Raw genomic sequence first — 12,935 nt, 5'->3', positions numbered from 1 at the left:
ATCTGGCCCACTGAGTTAACCCTCCCAGCTCCCAGCCTTGACAACGCTGCTTTCAAATGCAGACAGACGCGCTGGTTTCACAACAATGGAGACTTGCGGACGAGACAGAGTGGGTGTGTGCTGTAACAAAGAGCTGGGGCTGCTTTGCCAGACACTGTGGGCTGGAAATCCTGTCAGGAACAGGCAGCAAGTTTCTTTTCGGGACTTGATTGCTTGGGTAGCGAGGTGGAGCCAGAGCTCTGTAAGCACAACTCGGCAGGATTTCCCTGTCCCACGGGACTGCCTCCTCCTCTCTGTCCAGCCCTTCGGAGAATGTGTTGAGGGAAATAAAGGTGAAGCTCTGAGCTGAGGCCAGGCATTGTTAGTAAAATTGCAGTGTCTTGAGGCTCCATCTTCTTCAGGGTCGATGGGTCATCACAGGCTTCTGCAAGGCACCAAGACACTGAATTGAAAACCTCAGGGCTACAGGATCGAAGACATGAATCTCATTCGCCCCGGGACTCGCACTGTTTGCTTTCCATTTCCCTTCTCCCAAGCTGCGTGCCTCTCCTCCTGCCATCTCCACTCGCCGTGGGCTGCCCTCGCTGCCCCTTCCAGAGCAGGAGATGAAGCCACCAGCATGGCTCCCGGGAGACGACTCTGGAAGATCCAACTGCCTCCTTTCATCATGCCCATGTCATGGTCTCGTGCGTGCTGCTGTCCTAGGCACATGCCTTGAGATCGGCTCTGCACTCAACAGCTCCATTTCTTGCCTAGCAGGCTCCAGTGACTGCACACTGGCCAAGGGCGGGCAGGCTGAACCACACCACAGAGGAGTGGTTGCTGCTCTCTGGGCACCATTGGTGTCTCATAGGTTTCAGCAGTGGAGCCCCATGGAGGCACCATGCAGGGGGGAGCTGGAGCCGGTTCCCACAGGTTCCCAAGAACCGGTTGCTAAAATTAGACCTCCGTGGAGAGCCGGTTGTTAAAGGGCCAGGGGTGGGCAAAGATCTGTTGCTCCCAGGAGTCCCAGCTGGGGAGGCTGAGGCTCCCCCGGCCCTTCCCCCGCTTCCCCCCAGCTGCAGCATGGCCAGCCGCCGGCACCAGCTGGGCAGCTGAGCTCGGGAGTCGTCCTGCTGCCGCTTTTTGAGGCAGCAGGTGTGTGTGGGGGGTCGTGCTGCAAGCTCCAGGGCTGGCCGGGGGGGAGGGGGCAAGTGGGACCATTGGCCCAGGCCCTGCAAGGCCCCTGGCCCCACGAGGATGTCTCCCCTGGGCCTCCCCTGCTTCCCCCACCCCACAGAGCTGCATCACGGCCAGTAGCTGGGCAGCTCAGCTGAGCTCTGGGCTGCCGGCAAGGTAAGGGGGCTGCAAGCTCCAGGCCTGTGGGGGGGGGGTAAGTGGACAATTTGCCCCAGGCCCCTGGCCCCATGAGGATGTCTCCTCCCAGCCCCCCGAGTCCCCACCCCCCTGCAGAGCTGCAGCACGGCCAGTAGCTGGGCAGCTCAGCTGAGCTCTGGGCTGCCGGCAAGGTAAGGGGGCTGCAAGCTCCAGGCCTGTGTGGTGGGGCGGGTAAGTGGACAATATGCCCCAGGCCTCTGGCCCCATGAGGATGTCTCCTCCCAGACCCCCAGGCCCCCCCACCCCGCAGAGCTGCAGCATGGCCAGCAGCTGGGCAGCTCAGCTGAGATCCTGAGTCGTCCTGCTGCTTTGAGCTGCCAGCAAGGTAAGGGGGGAAGGGGCTGCAAGCTCTAGGGTTGCCGGGGGGACGAGTGGGGCAATTTGCCCCAGGCCCTGCAGGGGCTCCTGGCCCCACGGGTATGTCTCCCCCTGCCCTGGCCCCTCCCCCGTTCCCCCCTCTTAAATCAGAACTTTTTATAGGGAACCGGTTGTTAAGATTTTGGCAGGTCATCACTGGCACCATGTGTATCTTGACCAACATTAGAGGGGTGAAATACAGTTTGCTAAGACTTCTGTGCTAATTTAGTGATGTAGCGAAATGCCCAGACCCTATATGGCCAATCAGCAAGAACTCTGAGCAACCCTCCGCTCCTAAAGTGCAGGACAGGACCCCCAGCTGCAGGAATGACCTCTTTGCACACCCCTCCCCCCCACACTCAGTTGGTGCACTGAGCTGAGCCAGACCAGAGACTGAATATAGCCTTGAAAATGTGGCCCATCTTCATAACACCAAGCACTAGAAACTGACTTCAAGAGAAGCTATTTGCTAGGGTTGAAAGTTCAGCCACTGATGGTTCCACCCCCCTCCCCCAGGCCTCCCACCATAGCCAGCCTCCCCTGGCCTTTGAGACTCCTGAGAACCACAGGGATAGGGCCAGTGAGGTTTCTTGGTAAGGAAAAAGTCCGACTGATTCATGGCTGTGCATCCGGACTGCCCCTTGTGAGCCTAGCGCTGGAAGCTTTGGGACCACCTGTATCAAGTTGGTTCCAAGAGCCCAAGCCAGTGTATTGACGGAAGAGCTCTCTCAGGAGGTCAGGTATTGGGGGGGAAACAGGTTGGTGTGCTATGACCAGTATTTAGGACAGGGAGTCTGGAGTTCACAGTGCTGCTACGAGAGGCCACCTGACATTGTGACTGTGGCCACAGCAGCTCAGGCTGTTGATGAGTCTATGGATTAGACTTGGTCTACACCAAAGTTAGGTCAGCACGTTGCCCTGTGGTTGGCCACACTCCTGCGTGACATTGCCATGGCAACCTAACCCGCACGGTGGCTGCAGCTGTGTTGACAGAAGAAGGCTTCCATCGCTGAAGCGCCTGTCTGTCGGGGAAGTGGTGGCCTACACTAAAGGAAACCCCATTTCTGTTGGTGTGGGCTGTGTCTATACCACGGCGTCATACTGGCCAATACAGTGACAGAGCTATGTCGGTACAGCCCCCTGTACTGTACATGTACCCGTAGGGTTAGACTCCCATTAGGATTCTTTTAAGCATGTTGAGCTTGAATGATTGGAACGGGGGTGCAGGGAGGATCATAGAATATCAGGGTTGGCAGGGATCTCAGGAGCTCAGCTAGTCCAACCCCCTGCTCAAAGCAGGGCCAATTCCCAACTAAATCATACAGCATCATAGAATAGCAGATAGAATCATAGAGTATCAGGGTTAAACTGGAGCCACGTCTCCTGCTACGCTGAGTGGGAAATCGAGGCCTGGGGCCTAACTCTTTAGAGTGTACACAGCTAATCATCCGAGGGCCCTGGAGCGCACTGTCAATGCCTTTTGAACAGAGTTCTCCCTTCTTTGCAGAATATGGCCCCGAGAAGAACGCAGCAGGTGGGGGCGGGGCCGTCCACGGAGCAAGCCTACATCTCCAAGGTGGTTCTGCTGGGGAGCGCGGCTGTGGGAAAGTCAAGCACAGCCTTCCGCCGCGTGTGAAAATGACGTCAGGGAATCCGTGCCCACTGTGGGATGTGAGTGAGTGGCAGCAATGAACCAATCCTTTGGTGCAACACAAAGGGCCTGATCTGCGTCTCCCTTGTAGCAGGAGTGTCTCTGCTGAAGTCAGCGGAGCGACGCTAGCGTGAAGTCTGGTTTTGCTTAAGCTCTCAGGCCCAGCAGAGAAGCAGCAGGACGTCACTCAGCAGGCAGGGTTAGGGGCTCCAGCTGGCAGCTCTGGCGGCTAACGGAACGTGACCCAACAGACCCCCAACGGTACAGCCCGTGAGCACGGGGTTAGTTTGGTTTCTCAGCTCAGGCACAGGACTGACAACGGCGAGATCCAGAAAAGTCTGGTTAAGGCGGCGCAAGCTGTGCAGGCTGATGTGCCCATTTTAAAAGCTGGGCCTTGTCTGATGCTGCTCTTCAGAGCTGGATCTTTAGGCACCAACCTAAGAAGCACGTCTGAAAAAAGTCAGGCCTCAGCATCTCCTGCTCCACTGACACCAGTGGCAAAGGGCCTTTGGAGTTCACTGGCAGGGAGGCTCAGGCCACAGGCAGGACACATTTCTCTGCTGGGGTAGATTGGAGACAGGAAATCATGAACAGGGGACCAGCAACACAGCTGTGTTCATTGTGGAGTCAGAGTGACAGCTAGCGGTTCATTGCAGGTAGTGCAGCATTTAAATAGGTCACCTCAGCGGAGAGTTTTGGTCTACACCTGCAGTTCTGAGTAACCCAAGAGAGTGTTCACCATTTACTATTAAATGTTCTAGATTTTCAGTCCTGGCTCTCCCAGCTGCCCCCACAGAAATACTACCAATCACACTGCATTATCTCTGGATGGGTGCCAGTCCCAGTCCCAGCGCTCACTGCGACATTGCACCACGTTCTTACTCTCGCTGCACAAACTGACAAGGCGCATCCTGGAATCCCAGGAACTGCGCTTCAGAGTCCGATCTAGTGGGTTTGGTTGGAACCACCCCTTGTAGAATTCCTGGGTGTCAGAAAAACAGACGTAACACTCTGTTCTGCCCTGTTTGTGACAGAGGACGTATGACAACGGAGCCTCCAACGGATGACATTTAAAAGGCTATCTTCCCAGACTCCCAGCAGCTCTGCCCATGATATCGCTCCAGTCACTCTAGTCAAAGCAGCCCATCTAGCCTCTCCAATGTGATCAGCAAACCTGCCTTTGACATTTTCCTTGTGTTTCAACAGACACCCACTCACACTAGAACTAGGTGAAATTTCAGCAGAACATTTTTTCTGAAAAAGCTGCAGATCCAGGGACACGACCACATTTTAGGAGTTCATGGTAACAGTGTTCATGTAGCCAGGTTGGTCCCAGAATATTGAAGAGACAAGGTAGGTGTTTTATTGGACCAATTTCTGTTGGTCGAGAGGACTAGGGTGACCAGATGTCTCAATTTTACAGGGACAGTCCCAATATTTGGGGCTTTATCTTATCTAGGTGCCTGTTACCCTCCACCCCATTCCGATTTTTCACACTTGCTGTCTGGTCACCCTAGAGGGGACAAGCTTTGAGCTTTACAGAGCTCTTCGGCTCTGGGTAGGAAGCGGAGGATTTAGCTGTAATACTCCGGTTCCTTCCTCAGACCTGAAGAAGAGCTCTGTGTAGCATGAAAGTGTGTCCCTTCCCCCAACAGAGGTTGGTCCGAGATAAGATCTTATCTCACCCACCTTGTGAGTTCATGGTATTTTCACTGAATTGTTTTTTAAAAAAATCACAATGTTTCATTTTTTTGGTTTGAAATGACTTTCAAAAATTCCTTTAGTCTTATTTTAAAAAAAATTATTTAGAATGGTCCAAGTTAAAATAAATGTTTCATTTGACCCAGAATAAAATTTCTCTCGACGTAGAGTCAAAATCTTTGAAACATTTCATGTGGTGTTGGACTTGCAATCAATTTTGTTTTGACTTTTCAAATTGCCAACAACAAAACCAAACCACCATTATTCACCCAGTTCTGCTACGCGCTCCCATCATCAGAAGCAAAAACATTCATCTCAGTAGGCAACATTGGTGGAAAACATGGCTTTAGTTTTTAGTGGAGATGTCAACCCAAGGTCGGTTAAGTCTCTTTAGGAAGTTTTGCAAGCTTACAGACCCTGGTATGAGCTAGGGAGGCCATTGATGTTCATGGGACTGATCCCCACCTGTTAGATGTTGACTTCAATGGAGGCAAGGCCAATTTACATAAGCAAGGATCTGGCTCGGTGTCTTTACGTCAGAAATAGGCAGACAGACCCGTTTCTTCCTGTTTTAAAGAAGGGCCCCGACCTTTGCCAGGAGAGTGGGGATGGAGGGCCCAAGGGGTCTCCCTGCTGCCACACACACCAGGCAGTCACAGTGCCTACACCAAGGAGTGCGGTGTCATTCGCCTACGTTACTTGGCACTCAGAGAAAGCTTCTGTCCCTCCCAGGCTCTCTGGAGAGCTTTGGCTCTGTACTGCCCGCTTTACCTCAAGCCCGTGTATTTGTCAGACAATCTGGCCCTTAACCGATGGCTTCTGCCTATCTACTGTGCACAGCCGCACATTTGAGCTGCTATAGCACTTTCAGACCAAGGATCTTCAAACATTTTGCAGACATTTGCTGGCTTTCGCAGCACTCCAGGGAGGTGGATTTTAATTAGACCCATTATCCATCTGGGCAAGCTGAGACAGGAAGGTTAGGGGCTAGGCTGGGACTTGGCCCACACATTTGCCTGGGGGAGTATGGGAGAGCAAAGGCCTCTGCCCCCCTTTACGCCTCTGGGCCAGGTGTGCAGGAGCAAACGTGCCCCTCTCACTTCCCTAGAGCAGGGAGAGAGGGGAGCAGGCATGGCCTTGGTGTCACCCCCGCCCACTGGCCAGCAGAGCCCTGCCAGTTTGGGGGTGGGGCAGGTTTGCTGGCATGGGCTAAGAGCAAGAACAAGCAGTTGTAGCTCAGAAGCATCTGAGCACCTCCCCGGGGCTACTCCTGGGACAGCGCTGCTTCTGTATAATCAGGGCTGTGCTTAGGGGCCCACGCGAGCCTTAAGTGACTTGCCCAAGGTCATGCAAATCAGTGTCGGGGAGATTGCAGTATTTCTGTTACAGCAGCACCCAACAGGGGCCAGGCACTGTACAGCTGGATTAGAACTCAAGACTCCTAATTCCCACCCTGCCATCACATTTCCTCCAGCTAGACAGCTGCAAAACCAAAGCTTGCTAATGCCACTAATATTGATGGACTGAGCAAGAACCATTGTTCTCATTCCTCTTCCCCTCCCCATCTCCCAGCTACACCCTGCTGATGTGCATTGGTGTACTACCGGGTTGTGATTGGGTAAGACCAGGTCACCAGCCTGTTTGTTACATTGCTTTTGGTGGGGGAGGGGGTGTTTTAATTCTCTCTCTCTCATCCTCCCTCCCCCTGCAGCCCTTTCCAACCGAATCTCGACACCCATCTTTCACACAGATCACCGAGATGAAGGTTAACATTAATTAAGGTGCATGCTATGGCTTTCTCAAGGAGCTGTCCCATCTCTGTCACTTCCAGGTTCTTTCTTCACCCAGCTGGTATGTTTAGAGACTGCCACGATCAAGCTTGTGATCTGGGACACTGCAGGACAGGAGAAGTACCATGAGGGGTTTGCCATCTTTATTACAGGGGGGCGAGTGCTGCCCTTCTTGTATTTGACATAGCCAGAAAGGTAAGAGCAGCAATGGCTTGTTCTCCTGCCTCTCTCCTCCAGAAGGGTTTGTCTTTATCTTTCTAAAATATCCCAACTGAATCTTGATTATGCAGCCACGCCGCTGGTAGGCTGCAATAGTTCTAGTGTAGGGTCGCTTCCCAATACGTCTCCAGACATTTCAACCAAGACTGCTTTTTCCTGCACACATCACGTAAGGGCTACACATCATGGGCAGGTTTATCCTTCTCTTCTGGTAAAGGTGGGTGAAGACATGCAAGGAACTGGTACAGACATTTCACTGACAGTGGACAATAAATGCTCACGCTTTCCCCCTCAAAGCCAAGATTTCTCTGTCTACCCCTGCCTCCCAGCCCAGTCCAGCTCACCAGCCAAGTAGGTAATGAGGGAGCATCACTAAGTGCTCTTTGTTCCCCTACCCTCATGTAACCCCACACCTGGGTGTGGCGTCCTGTCCCATCTAGTGGCACCGACACCACTTAGAGCAGAGGTAGGCAACCTATGGCAAGGGTGCCGAAGGTGGCACGCAAGCTCATTTTCAGTGGCACTCACACTGCCTGGGTCCTGGCCACCGGTCCGGGGGCCCTGCATTTTAATTTAATTTTAAATGAAGCTTCTTAAACATTTTAAAAACCTTATTTACTTTACAGACAACAATAGTTTAGTTGACATATTATAGACTTATAGAAAGAGACATTCTAAAAACATTAAAAGGTATGACTGGCACGCGAAACCTTAACTTAGAGTGAATAAATGAAGACTCGGCACAGCACTTCTGAAAGGTTGCCAAGCCCTGACTTAGAGAGAGATAAAATGAGTTACACTAATGTCTGTTTCTGATGGACTGTTCCAGGGGGACATGTCGCATGATCTCCCACTACGTTATGAAGGTTTTTTCCCTTTTACTAGTAATATGCAACCCACAGGAACCGCAACACCGAGGGCCATATGTCTGTATTACTGCCATGGTAGTTACAGAAGGAGGAGACCATAGGCTGCTGACGAGTAACATCTCACAGTAACAGAGCTTTATGGAAGAGGTAGACCAAGCTACTAAGAATCCTTGCCCCATCACAAGAGAGCCCAATCACCTCAGCCCATCACCTGTAGGCTGGGTCTACGACCCACTGGGGATCCATGGTGGTTGGGTCATGTCTGATGGAGGAGAAGTCATCCTTGGCTTTGGGGAAGCAAGTATATTTAGAGCTGGTTCCATGCTGAGTAGTGCTCCTAGCATCACTATCTGTCAAGTGCATTACCCATTTGTTTCTACCATTTTTACCCCTCACCTGCCAATCTCCTTTGGGCCATGTGACAGCTGCTGAGTATCTGTTGGTTTAACGTCGGTGTGTGTGTGTCTCTCTCTCTCACCTTTCCAGGCAACTTTTGCGAGAGCAAAGCTATGGTTGAGGGAATTAGAGAAGGAATTTCTTCCCGATGAGCTCGTGATTGTTTTAGTCGGCAATAAGATAGATCTTGCTGCTCAGCGGGAATTCACCTTTGAGGTAAGTGCACTGCAGTAAGATCTCAGCACTTGGCAGATTCTCTCTTTCAAAAACACCACGGCAGCCTGTGTCCCAAGTGCTGCACTTCAGGCTTTCACACTGAACAGTTTATAAGTAAATGTTTATGTGAACGCCATTCTCCTAGCAGTGAGCAATATAGCAAGGCCCCACTGGCTGCCAGCGATGTTAGAGGTCATAAATCCCATTTTGCCATCTGTTTCAGCTGCTAACTTTCTTGGATCTTAGAGACCTTTCTGAGCTTTGGTGGGTTTGTTCAGAGGGTTCAGAGTGTGCATCGGTAGGTTTCCATGTCAGACAGAATGTTCCCAGATGTTGCTTCAAAACTTGCCATCGACGAGTCGATGCAGAGAAAAATACATGGATGCTTTGAATTATATTAAAAAAATTCAGCAGCCTCACTAGAAGCTGATGCTGCATCACTGACCACCAAGTTCAATGAATGAGAACCGCATGGGACAAAAGAAGCTTGAGGGTTTCACTCTCGGATCCGTGTCTGCACTCCGCTCTTCTTTCCTCTCACGGTGGCACCATGATCATAGCCCTGACCTCTCATGTCAGCTATCGCAATTCCTGTATCTTCCAGCTTTTTAAGAAGCACATTTGTCATACCAGCTCCTGGAGTATCATCAATGTCAATAAATTCTAGAAAATGCTCTGTGACAGTCACCGTTGCAAGGACATTTTCACTAGGTTCTTCTCTTGTTACAAAATGCACCATTAAAGTCATTTATTGCATATGGCTGATGTTAGGTGTGCAGCCCAGAAGTCAACTGCTGCAAATGGACCATTTTGAGTACCACTACAAATTCTTTTTCCCCTCTCCTGCTGGTAAAGGCTCACCTTAACTGATCACTCTCATTAGAGTGTGTATGGTAACACCCATTGTTTCAGGTTCTCTGTGTATATATAGCTTCCTCTTGTATTTGCCACTGCATGCATCCCATGAAGTGGGCTGTAGCCCACGAAAGCTTATGCTCAAATCAATTTGTTAGTCTCCAAGGTGCCACAAGTCCTCCTGTTCTTTTTAGTAATATCTTGCTGACTTCAAATCTGCCACAATCTTCTGTTTGATTTTTGATACCAGTAACTATATGATCTCATTTTGAATGGTTTTTCCAAGGTACTGGTGTATGTACATTTCTTGAGTGGTGACTCTTCTTAGATGCTCCTGGAGTACAGCATCAAACTCAGCCATCATCAGCGCCACAGTTTTAAGGAAGTTTCCATTGTTTGGCCCAGACAGCTGATCTGAAGTGCTAGGTTTTGGGTCGGAAGCATTTTCAGAACATTTTGCCAGTACAGAGACTCTGATGCAATCTTCTCTTCATGCTGATCATCTAGGGTGGCCTTTAACCTTAGTCTCATCTCAAGCTCTTTCCACCTATGCAATGCTCTCTGGTGATTTGCTGCCTTCTCATGGCATGCCAGATTTCTTGCCAGATTTTTCCAGTCCTTTGTTTCTGTAGAACCCAATAGGCTGGAACATTAGACTGGAAGAGTTTGCAACAAAAACAGTATGCAGCATTCTGGGTTTCTGAGTACATAAGCCGTGGCCTCTCCACTTTGTCACCATTGGGGATTTCACGCCAGTAATGTGTTGGATGGAAACTTCTATTTTCATTGTCTTTGGGGAACATGAAGTTTCACTTGCTGTGGCCCATGCAGAACAAGGAAGTCCCTCAGGCTACTGCTCAAGTGGGTCCACAGTCCTGGATCATCTAGACTTAAGGAACTAAACTCAGCAGCAGCTGCTTCTTGTGCCTCCACCACACTCTTCTCTGATCTACGCTTTTCTTCAGGAATGTGCACGGTTACATCCATTTGAGATGGGAGATATGGATGCTGCAGTAGCTGCCAGGTCACCTGCACTCTGACTAACTGGGAGATCAGGCATCTCCTCACCACTCACATCATCACTGGGGCCGGAAGGCTCACGGTGAACATTTGTGTCTATGTGTCTCAGGAGAGCTCCTTCCTGCTTAGATAGAAAAGCTTCCTTTGCTTTCTTTCTTTTTCTGAATGCTGCCCCAGAGGGGCGTTTTCTTCTTTCACTCATGACTGCTGTTCTGTGCCAGCTAGAGTGGCTCTCAACACTCAGTTGAAGGGGACAAATAAGCAGGCTGGTAGCAGGGCCTGAGTGAGGGAAGATATCAGCATCTTAAGGGCCTAACTGGCTCCTATTATGTCAGGTGACTGCCTGTTCTCCTCAAGCGGGTTCAGGGAAGCAGCAGGAAACAGGAAGCTCCCTAAGAAGCTGGTGTGAATCAGTCCAGGCTCCTGGGGGTGCTGGAGAGGTACATAAGAGGCGCCTCCTCCTCTCTCTCCCTGCAGCTCCTGCTGCTTTCTGTCATTCCCTCTCACCTTTTCTCCTGCCTCCTGTTACGTCTCTTGTGCCCTCCTTCCTCCAGCACAGCACTCCACCAGCTCTGTGCATCTAGAGCAGGGAGAATACATATGCACCGGCACCAGACACATTTTCTACACTCTGGGTCCTAGTGGTGCCCGCCCACAGTCTGGCACCTGAGGCTGCCACCTCAGTTTGCCTCATGGTAAGGCCAGCCCTGGGAATGAATATCTGTGATTTCAGCTACAGAGTTCTTCCAAACATTTCACAGTGACGGTGCAATGTGGTGTTAAATTTCAAATGACATATTCCACATCACCTTTTAAATAAGTATCACTCACCACACTGGTGAGTATGTCATGCCCGACAAGAGTCGCTGACACAGAGTAACAAACCACTAGTGGGCCTCTGTGTCAAACATGGGTAGGTCTTCAGTGCCGTTAACCCCCCACCCATCCACACACAAACCCACCCACTTTGCAGTGAGGGTGCAGAATAAACGATTCCAGTGCTGATAGGCCGCCAGTGTCTTCCCACAATTCCCCTGGTGCGCCCAGAAGGAGAGTGCGTGGAGTTCTCCCACAATCCCCTGGGAAGGAATTAGAGTGGTTCAGCGTACTGCAGCAGACAGAACCACGGGCTGTGCCTCCAGAAGCCAGAGCAACACAAACGGGAGTGCGCAGCACCAGTGGGGACACAATTTGGCAGGGACTTGCCATGTGGCTGCTGCCAGCCAGGCTAGGTCAACTTGGGTGCCAGTCACCTGAGCTAGCGCTTTGAAGACATACAAGGGTGAAATACAGCTACAGCCGCAGGCTGTGTGTCAGCTGGACACGTGATCAATAGCACGTGCCCTTGCCTAGCACCATTTGATCATGCAGACAAAGGTTGTTGTGATGCCTCTTCTCCAGGGCTCTGGTGGGGGTTAGGACTGGCTGGAAAACAAGACTTCCACTGTGTGAGAAACAGAGTCACCAGGCAGAGCAGGGATTCAAACCTGGGCTTCCCACACCCCCAGTGATCGTGCCACACACAGAGCTGTTGGCTAGTCTGGGCTGGGGGGAGGGGGAGAAATGGGTTCTCACCCCAACGCCAGCCTGGCTCTTGAGGAAAGTTGTGGAAACGTGCGTGTTTGGCTTAAAACCACGTTTCTGCTTTGCCACACCAGCATTTTCCAATAGAAACACGTTGGCAAAGAATCCCTGACCAGCTCTAGCGGAGATTGGAGTAGGGTGAGCAGGGGGCAGGGAGGCTGCACGCAGTAGCCTTATCTGCCAACTTCCTGGCTTGTGGGCTTTAAATCTCAGCCCAGGAGAGCCTGTTAGTGCATCTATGGTTGCAGTTGTGCTCCTGCTTTGACCCTGTGGTATTAATGTGTTGACACCTTTCTCCTCACCCCCCGCCCACACACTTTGGACAAGATCTCGCAGTAGTTTTAATGGTGTGTGGTGGGAGGGAGTTGATTCACTTATGTCTGAGGAGCACAAAAGAGCTGAAGGGACTTTGCTCAGGTTTACTGAATTTTTTACCTAAGTTCCAGTGGAGACCAAGCATGGAAAGCTTGATCTGAAAAGGCACAGGATCATGAGCTTGTGAAAACGGACTTTAACTGAAGCCATTTTACCATCTGAGCTACAGTATTTACACTGCAGCCAACGCTGCAAGATAAAGCCAGGGTGAGATGTACTGTCAATAGGAGCACTGCACATGCAGCGAGAAAACACCCCTGGAAGGGGTCACAGCTGAGGGGCTACAGGGCATTTGCTATAACCAGTGCTCAAGACTCAGTGAATTGGTTCAATGACCCCACATTTGGGAAGTGCAGGGGCTCATTTCACTGCAGCTGTAGCAGCCACCAGCCAGTCTCTGCTATTTCAGGAGGGTGAAGTCATCCTCCTGTACACATGTGCTTACAGCACGTCACATGATCTCACCGCTAAACTCCTGCTGTTGCTTATACACATCGTCCCACCCCAGACAGACTCAGCCCGGGG

At 51.2% G+C, this 12,935-nt stretch overlaps 1 pseudogene; it reads left to right on the top strand.

The window, feature by feature from the left end:
• The first annotated feature begins 3,244 nt into the window (after positions 1–3,244).
• LOC120374481 lies at positions 3,245–8,594 on the top strand (annotated as a pseudogene).
• The last annotated feature ends 4,341 nt before the right edge of the window (positions 8,595–12,935 follow it).

Source organism: Mauremys reevesii, linkage group 11, assembly GCF_016161935.1.
Source record: "Mauremys reevesii isolate NIE-2019 linkage group 11, ASM1616193v1, whole genome shotgun sequence".
NCBI classification, from domain to species: domain Eukaryota; kingdom Metazoa; phylum Chordata; order Testudines; family Geoemydidae; genus Mauremys; species Mauremys reevesii.
The sequence above is the reverse complement of the archived record's forward strand: the minus strand, read 5'-3'. Positions and strand labels throughout refer to the sequence as shown.